The sequence below is a fragment of the Sciurus vulgaris genome, assembly GCF_902686455.1.
Source record: "Sciurus vulgaris genome assembly, chromosome: 11".
Taxonomy (NCBI): Eukaryota; Metazoa; Chordata; class Mammalia; order Rodentia; family Sciuridae; genus Sciurus; species Sciurus vulgaris.
In genome coordinates, this window is record NC_136472.1 from 5,520,460 (window position 1) to 5,529,237 (window position 8,778).

General features: G+C 62.6%; 1 long non-coding RNA gene across 2 annotated transcripts; it reads left to right on the plus strand.

The window, feature by feature from the left end:
• The first annotated feature begins 982 nt into the window (after positions 1 to 982).
• LOC306640621 lies at positions 983 to 6,804 on the plus strand. 2 transcript variants are annotated; one of them, XR_013757831.1, is made up of 3 exons: positions 983 to 1,328; positions 2,105 to 2,224; positions 5,434 to 5,606. It is a non-coding gene; the product is annotated as an uncharacterized lncRNA (long non-coding RNA). The 2 variants fall into 2 exon arrangements; XR_013757832.1 differs by lacking the exon at positions 5,434 to 5,606 and adding an exon at positions 6,691 to 6,804 and having other exon boundaries at positions 986 to 1,328; positions 2,105 to 2,215.
• Positions 6,805 to 8,778: the final 1,974 nt, after the last annotated feature.

The following is an 8,778-nucleotide window of genomic DNA, read 5'->3' on the forward strand; positions in this document are numbered from 1 at the left end:
TCCTGGCTCCTCTGCTCCAAGGTGGCGCGTGCCTTCTGGCACACTCCAGAGGCTGCTTCAGGGACCCACGGGCCTCCGCTAATGGTGGACTCTTGCTGTAATATGGGCGGAGACTCCAGCAGCCAGCTGATGGTGTCTGCTCGCCAGTACCCGGGGCACGCCTGAGTATGGTAGGCTCACCATGGGAACGCAGAGGACTAGAGAGCTCGGACTCCAAGTCCAAGTCCCGTTCCTCCTACCAGCTGTGTGACGCCAGGCAAGTCACTTAACCTGTCTGGGTTTCAGGCTCCTATTCTGTGGAATGAAGACCTAACAGGAATGTAGTGGGATCTTTGCAAGGACCATGTTTGCCAAGTGCATGGCAGAGTCCATGCTCAGTGGGTGGACCAGGGGGCGGGACCCAGGCTCACCTGTGGGCACTGAGGCCCCGCCCTCCTCGCAGCCAGCCTTCAGCCTGAGCGTGGGAACTTCCCTGTGCGGTGTTTGCCTTGGGCTGTCAGCTCCGCAGCTCCTGCCAGGTTGCCCAGCTGGGAGGGAGGAATAGTCCCTGACCTCTGCTTCCCTTGCCAGAGGTGACTTGGCTCCAACCCCACCCCATCCCTGAAAGCCAGGCCAGCCGTGGTCCCCCTCCAAAGGGGAGGAGGTGGGGGTCACCGTGCTGAGAGAGCCCGCAGCCTTGCCCCACCTCCTGAGCCAGCCCCAGCCCCTTCCCTGACCCCTCCCCAGCCACTGAACTGGTCTTCTCCGCCCCAGCACCCAGCGCGGGACGCAGCCCTCGCTCACACTCAGACCCTTGGCTGAACCAGGCTCCTCCGCCCAGGTGAGACCCCCATTCCCTGGGGCCAGGCACCCTCCTGCCCGTCGGACTCCACCCAGCCCTGGGGGGGCGTCTCTGGGGGGCCACAGGTCTCCAGCAGCTGGGGCCACTTTCTGCACTAAGGTTGGTCACTCCACCTCGGTGTCCCGATTCCTGGTCCTGTGACCGAGGGTCCATTTCCGCCCTCTCCCTGCCCACGGCCACCTCCCGCTTCCGCGTGGAGCAGCCCCGGGCAGAACCCTCTGGCAGCCGAGGCGGCACGGGTGGGGTTAAGGGCAGCTTCAGATCACGAGGCTCCATTTCCGATTTTCCAGAAGATGCCGATTATTAATGACCGTTGTTCTTTCCTTCTGGGGCATGAACACCGCGGCTCGGCTCACAACCGGAAGCGCAGCAGGTCAAGGTTCCCAGAGTATGAAATGTCAGCCTCCGGCGGCAGTGACGTTCGCCCCGCAGCGCTGAAAATAGACTCCAGAACTGAGCGTCCAGGCCAGGAGGCGGCAGGGCCAAGGTGAGCCAGGGCGCCACGTCGTTCCCCTGAGGTGTCCAGCCTGGCTGTCCCCTCTCCTTCTTCAGAGACAAAAAGGAAGGAAGCTGAGCAGGGTCAGCCCGCGAGGACTTTGCCCTTTAATACCACCTTAGACTTGAGTGGGAACAGACAGACAGCTGCTCTGCAGGGAGGTCTGACCGCGCACGAGGCCCCGGGTCTGGCAGCCCAGACCACAGTGCCCTGTCCACCCCTTCCCTATGGAGGCTGGCACGGTGCCACAGAGCTTGTACCTGCTGCGTCCACTCCAGCACCCTCTGGCCACGTGTAGCCAGAGAGCATGTGAAGTGGACACTGCGGCTCAGCTGCTGCTTTACGAATGTGCTTTCTCTTTAGCTGACTTCGATTGAAACAGCCTTACTGGAACGGTGGCTAGTGACCACTCGTGCTGGACAGCTTCGTGTCAGGCCCAGGCGAAGAGACCAGCAACTGACTGACAGTCTCCGCCACAGACGGAGGAGGAGGAGGGCAGGCGGCAGGCGGCACTCCTGAGTGACAGGGGACTGTGGCATCCAGTGGACCTGCGGCCTAATCAGTGACGCTGGGTCCGCAGTTTTAGTGTTAGGAGAAAAACCGTGAGCGGAGGGGAGTTCCTGTCACCCAGGCTCATGGTCTCGCTCAGCAACCAGAGAGCATCCACAACCCCGAGCCAGATCCCAAAGCCCGGCCACCAGGAGCCTGCCTCCCTGGCCTCCCTGGCCTTCCTGGCCTCCCCACTTCACTCTGCACCTCCTCTCCAGGGTAGGCCCCGCCCAGCCACTGGAAGCCCTGAAAGCAAAGGCCACTTCTGACTCCTCTCGGCACCCCCCACCCAAAGCAGCACCTGGCCAGCCCCACAGAAGCCTGGAGAGGTGCCCATTGTGCCCACGAGGATGAGACAGGCGCCACTGTCACGCCGTTTCTGAGAAGGACTCAGAACGAGCGGGTGGATGAGTGGGTGGAGAGGTGATGGGGAGGGGGAGGGGGATGGTTAGACAGATGATGGATGGTAGATGGCAGATGGACAGACGATGGGTGGAGATGGAGGGGAGGACGGGTGGGTGGGCGGGTGGTGGATGGGTGACAGGTGGTGATGGATAGAGGGTGGGTGGATGGATGGATGGATTGTGGATGATGATAGATGGTGGATGGGGGATGGGGATGGGTTGTTGGTAGATGGATGGATGGTAGATGGCAGATGGATGGATGATAGGTTGTAGATGGATAGACAATGGGTGGATGGGTGGATGGGTGGATGGGTGGATGGATGGATGGGTGGATGGATGATAGATGGTGGATGGATGATAGATGGTGGATGGATGATAGATGGTGGATGGTTGGTTGGGGGATGGGTTGTTGGTGATGGATGGATGTGGATGGATGGATGGATGGATGAATGATAGGTTGTAGATGGATAGACAATGGGTAGATGGGTGGATGGGTGGATGGGTGGATGGTGGGTGGTTGGTTGGTGGATGGATGATGGATGACAGGTGGTGATGGATAGAGGGTGGGTGGATGGATGGATGAATGATAGGTGGTAGATGGATGGGTGGGTGGATGGGTAGATGGGTGGATGGCGGGTGGGTGGACATGGGAAAGGACATAAGCATACATGAATCAAAGGGCAACAAAACACCTCAGGAAGTGAGGTGAGAGGTCGCATCCAGGCAGGTGGAGGTGGAGAAGCTAACAGCCCACCTTCTAACCGGTTTCCAGGTATATCAAAAACCAAGTCATGCACAAAGCTCTTTGAGGCTTTTGTTTTTGAAGAGATAAAGCATAGTAAGCCCTGGAGGAAGCCCTGGGCTGTGGGAGGGCCACTCCCTCCCTCCCGCCTCCCCCTCCTGCTGGCACACTGGCCCCTCCCCGAGGCCACTTTCCCATGGGAAGGCCGAGGAACAATAGCCAGTTCTTCTGAAGGGACTCTCCCCCAGCCAAAGAGTCAACAGCAGCCAGGAGCCACACGCCGCTGGCCAATTACATAAGCAGGACATACCTGGGCCAGGCGCTGGGCCAGGGGATTTTAAGGGGAGGGAGGCGGGGTGTGGGGAGCCCCACAGCCCGGGGCCAGGTTGTGGGGGAGGGAGGACACCCAGGTGTCACTCACGAGGCCCTTCCTGCTCTGCGGGACCTTCTGTGATCGGCAGGTCTTCACGGTGGCGCTCTGGGTGGGTGCCACAGCCATGTCCGCGAGACTCCTGCGCCAACACGGGGCGACAGGGCCCCGCCAGAACCCCTGCTCCTCCTGTCCCTCGGCCTTCCTCTCCTCCTCCTTCCCACCAGCCACCGTCCACTGGCTCCTTCCGTTGCCCCCCTGTCGTCTGCCCATGCCCACAGCGGATCCTGGGTTCAGGACCCTCACCACGAGAGGAGTCACGGACGAAGGAGGCTGCCCTGGGAGTCTGCTCACGGCAGGGTCACAGGAGTGCCGCCGTGGGGTCACACGGTTGCAGGACTCTGGTGTGGAGCCCGTCCTGTGTATGGGGCCGAGAGGAGCCCCCAGTTGTCCTCTCCTTTACTCTCCGACGACTCAAGTTCAGGGCCATCACCTGCTGTGGCAGAGGGGCCTGAGGTCCATGGAGCTGGGCCTTTGGTGCTCGGAGTTGGGAGGGCTTCCCGGGGCACAGCCTCAAACTGGCCTGGGCTGGACACCCAGGAGCCCTCAGCAGAGCTGGAAGAGGGAAGGTGAGGTGCCCTCAGCCTGGCTGTCCACCGCCCGACATGGGGGCCCCAGCCTGGGACTCCCAAGGGAGCTGGGAAGATGGACCAGTGCCCTGGACTGAGCCAGGGCAGCCCTCCTCTGTGACTGGACACAGGCCCTCTCCTCTCGGGCCCCGTCTCCCCATCTGGGAAGGGGAACCCTGGAGGGGTGTGAGCCCTTAGGAGCGTGTTCCCTGTCATCGCCTGTCATCGCTGCGACTGATACACATGACCCTCCAAGGGGCTCCCGAGAGCAGGGGCACCTGGGCAAGGGACAGGGAACAGGCTGGCGCCCACATCCTTGGCCTACTAGGCCTTCTGGGGCTCCCAGGCCCCAATGGGTGTCACCCCCAGGGCAACAGCAGGGTGCAAGTGACATCTGGAAGGTAGCCTGTCTCCTGAAGTACCCAGGAGCTGCCAAGCACCAAACAGCCATTATGTAAGCTGCCTACCTGCCACCACCAGCCACCAGGTCGCCACGTAATAGAGCCTGTATTTACCGGTCGTGGGGAAGGGACTGGCGGCCTGGTGGGTGGGGAGGGATGAGCTCAGAGGCCTCCTGCTCTGCCTTCTGTTACACTCCAAGCACACACATCCCGTGCCCAAGGGGCTAGGAACCTCGACATCCCGGGGGCTGGCGGCCTCTGGGTCATAGGCTCAGGTTGCAGCATGGGGGCGCCGGGCACCCCTGCAGGCAGCGGGAGGCTGAGCCACGACGGCACCTGAGTGTCAAGCACCCAAAGGTCCTGGGGCCTCCCTGCTATTGGCACCAGTCCGCTGCATGGATGGACAAGTGGCCATCGGCACAGCCAGGACTCAGGGCCGGACGGGGTGGGAAGGAGCCAGGGCACAGTCCCACCTGCCAGGGTACCACGCTGACAGCCCACAAGGTTGCCAGGAGCCACATAATCCCCATAGCAACCCAGATGTTCTGACTCAGGAAGAAACTGGAAAGGCAGAAAGACAGAAGGTGGCCAGTGGGCAGACAGAGCAGTGCACGGAGCAACGGTGGCCCCATGGACAATGAAAGCAGCTGTGGGCCCATGAGTGTGTGGGGCGGGAGGCCAGTGGGTGGGTCAGCGAGGCAGGGAGGGCTGCACGGATGGGTGGAGGGATGGGCCTTTGAAGGGAGCCGCCAGTGAGTCATGTGGACATGTGAGTCAATGGGCGGATGGAACCCGAATCCGGGGACAGGTGGAAGTCTGCCCCGTGGCCGCGTGTGTGAAGGACAGAGGCTGGGTGGGCGGGCAGCGAGTGGGCGGGTGGCTGTTTCCTGGGTTACAGAGACGCAAACACCCAGCTCCCAGCCCAAGCTGACTCTGTGGGGCTGCCTGGTGACCAGCAGGCCACCTCATGGAGCCAACCCCGTGGCAGGTGGACGATCTAGCAGGACCGAGCAGAGCCCTGGCCAAGGTGGGAGGCCACTCTTTCTTCAGCACCCACTGTGCTAAGTCCCAGAAGAAGCCCAAGGAGAGCCCAGCTCTGACCCGGGCCTGCTGGGTATCCAGGGAGGCAGTGCTGCCCACCTCTGGGCTGCATGCAGGTGGGCGATGGGCTCAGAGGGAAACAGGGCTGGCAAGGTCCCTGCTGCTCAGGCCCTAGGCCTTTCTAGGCCCCACTGCCCATCTCCAAGACCCTTCCAGCTCCAGCCACCGGAGATTCTGGCCCCAGAGACTGAGCCTCACAACCTGGGTGGAGAGAAGCCAGCCAAGAGGATGCTGGGTTTGTGCAGGCTCCTAATCGCCCTGGCCAGGGTGTCCTCTCGGATGTGAGCCTGGCCAAGCCCTCTGTCCCCAGGTGTCACGTTCCCATCACTGATCCTGAGAGCATGTTGGATGCCGGCCTGGGTCAGGGGACTGGCATTTGTACAGGGCAGGAACCTGGGAGGGCCCGGGTCCGGAGTGTTCTTCAGCAGGGGCAGGCGTGCCCCAGAGCTCGGCCCGGGCAGCAGGAGGCCCCCAGCCTGGGGAACGAGGAGAGGGGATGCAGAGAGCTTGTGTCACCTCTCCAGGCTCCTCTGCCCGTGCTAACTCAGAGGCCTGGGACAGGCCGGGAGGAGAGGAGGAAGCTGGAGCCAGCCTGGTTCCCAGCACACCCTGCCGGGCTGCCTGCCCTGCTGACCAGCAGCCCATGGCTCCCCTGGGAGGCAGCCCGCAGGCCCTGGACCGGGTCATCTCAGCAGCAAATGGAGCCGAGTAGCAGTGTTCCCACGCCAGCAGCCGCCAGTGCGGGCCCGAGGAGTGGGACCTGGCCTGTCCGCAGTCAGGGGCTCCCGGTCCCCAGGACCCCCAAGTCCTATGTGTCCCATTGCACACTGCCCACCAGGTGCCCACGGTCACCTGTCACAGAGCAGGCCAGGGCTCCTCCCCAGGACCCTCCTCCCACTCACCCACCCCACTGTGTGTGGAGGGGCCACAGGTCCCTCAGGGGCGGAGAGCAGGCCAAACCCCAGGGCCGCTCTTCCCTGCTGGGATCACATGAAGATAGGACATCTGGGGGCTGGGTGGGCCAGTCCTCTACTCTGCCTCTGGAGTGGAGACCCTCTTTGGCCCGAGATTCCATTTCTTCCTAGAGCTTTCTGAGCTGTATCGGACTGTCTTTCCACCCAGAAAAGAGAGAAAAATGCCCACATTTTATAGATAAGAACCCTGGCTCCGAGAGGCTGAGCAACTTGCCCGAGTCACAGAGTGAAGTGTGAGAGCTAGCCTTCGAACCCAGAACCGGCCTCCCAGCTGCGGAACGAATGAGCGAAGGCTGTGCAGCCGGCCGCCTCACGGGCAGCCAGGGCAGGCCTGCTCCCACCGAGACACCCCCAGGACGCCTGGCCGCTCACTTTAGACACAGGCGCTGGGCCACCCCTCCCAGCTCCAGTCTGCCACACAGAGGAATCCAGGCCCGTCCCAGGAGCCGCGCCAGGGCTCCAAAGCATTTCTAAGCTCCCCCCCAGCGGCTCCCCAGCCCTGCTCCAGCCCGCTTGCACCCCCTCCCTCCCTCTGGCCTCCCTGAACCTTCCTGCCCTGGCCCTAATGCCTGGGCCCTCCCCAGGTCACTGCAGTTCCTGGCTGGTGTGGCCACTCTGCTGTGCTCTGTCCCCAGGCTGTTCCCAGCTCTGAAGCTGAAGTATGGAAGGTCACTCTGTCCTGGCCTCCTTCCAGCCTCTTCTGCACATAATTGCCAGAACCGAGGGGCCTCTCCCACTTAACCTCCTCTGCTCCCTCCCTAGGCACCCCTGCCCACAGTTGTCCCAGGGCCAGCAGCAGAGGTGAGACCCCTCTGCTGTCTGTGGAGGACCTGAGGACAATGCCAGGCGGTGGAGGCCACCACTCTGGGAAGCCCACTGTCTTCCTTCCCATGACCAGAGGGAAGAGAAGCCCATCTGCACATGCAGCCTGGAGGATTCTGGGGTGCCCCTGCCCTGGGAGGCCCCAGACCCAAGGGAGAAGGGAACATGAGTCCACGCCAGCCAGAGCCGCTGCAGCGCTGAACCCACTCGCCATCACAATCTGCTCGGGGTTGAGGGGCCGGGGAAGGCGACCCCTGCCCCAGACCCCTCACACGGGAACGGTCAGACGGCCCCATGATGGTTTCCCAAAGCCAATTCCAGGTCGCCAGCTGCTACTGGGATCCAAGTTGGTGTTCACAGGACACAGTGGTCTCTGTCAGGGCATTACTATGCCTCCCTAGGGGACAGAGCAAGCATGGGTGCCGCAAAATCCTCCGAGAGGATCGTAGGGGGTGGGTATTCCCTGGAACCTTCTCCAAGAAACAGCTGCTCTGGTTGGCACTCGGAAGAGCTTGGTTTCCTGTGCTCTAACCCCAGCCCAGTACGTGGCTAAGGCTGGCCAGAGAGAGCTCAGGACAGGGTGGCCTGGGCCCACAGTGGTGGACCCCCGTAGGACCAGGTTCGGGAGCCCTGGCAGCCTGTGAGTGAGCCCACAGGCCCGGGGCACAGAGGTACCCTGCTGGCCCCCAGCCGTGCCCAGTGCTCCCTGGTGCCCACGCTGCTGGCTGCCGGTCCTGCTGGCTCCTGCCCCTGCCCTCAGTGGCTTTCCCACATTCCCCAGCAGCGCCCGTGGTGGCTGGGATCCTTTTCTATTGATTTGGCATCTAATCTGGCTTCCCATCTGACCTGGAAAGGGCCTCCCACCTCCTTCCGCCGGCAGTCTTCCTGATTTCGGCCTCCTGAGCGCTAGCCAGCTCCGCTCCTCCCACACTCCGTCTCCCCTCTGCTCCCCCTCCACACCACCTCTCCTCTCGAGCCACTGCCTGGCCTCACCAGAGGTCTTACTGGCAACCCTGAGGCTGGGGGTCAGGCCTGGCAGCCTCCCTTCTCCTCTTCCTTCCTTGACTTGGCCACTGACTAAGGCACTTTCTTGGCCCCAGGGGCAGGGGCCTGGCCTCTGTGGCCCCTTCCAGACCCAGTTCTCCAGTCTGGTGCAGAGATGAGGGAGGAAGTGCCCTTACCCAGCTGCAAGCCCCTTCCAGCTGGGGGACGGGCACAAGGCCCTCTCTCCGGAGACAGAGGAGAAAAGCGCTGCTGTGCAGATGAGCCAATAGTGTCTAAAGCTGTCTTCCTCCGCTACCCTGGACACGGGGCAGTAAGCGGCAGACCCTGTTGACCTTTGGTGGAGGGCAGCTCTGTCCGAGGCCTTGGCGACCGGCAGGCTCACTGGAATGCAGAGGCTGGCCTGGGGCTTGGGCGCGGATGACCTCGCTGCCAGTCCTCACAGCC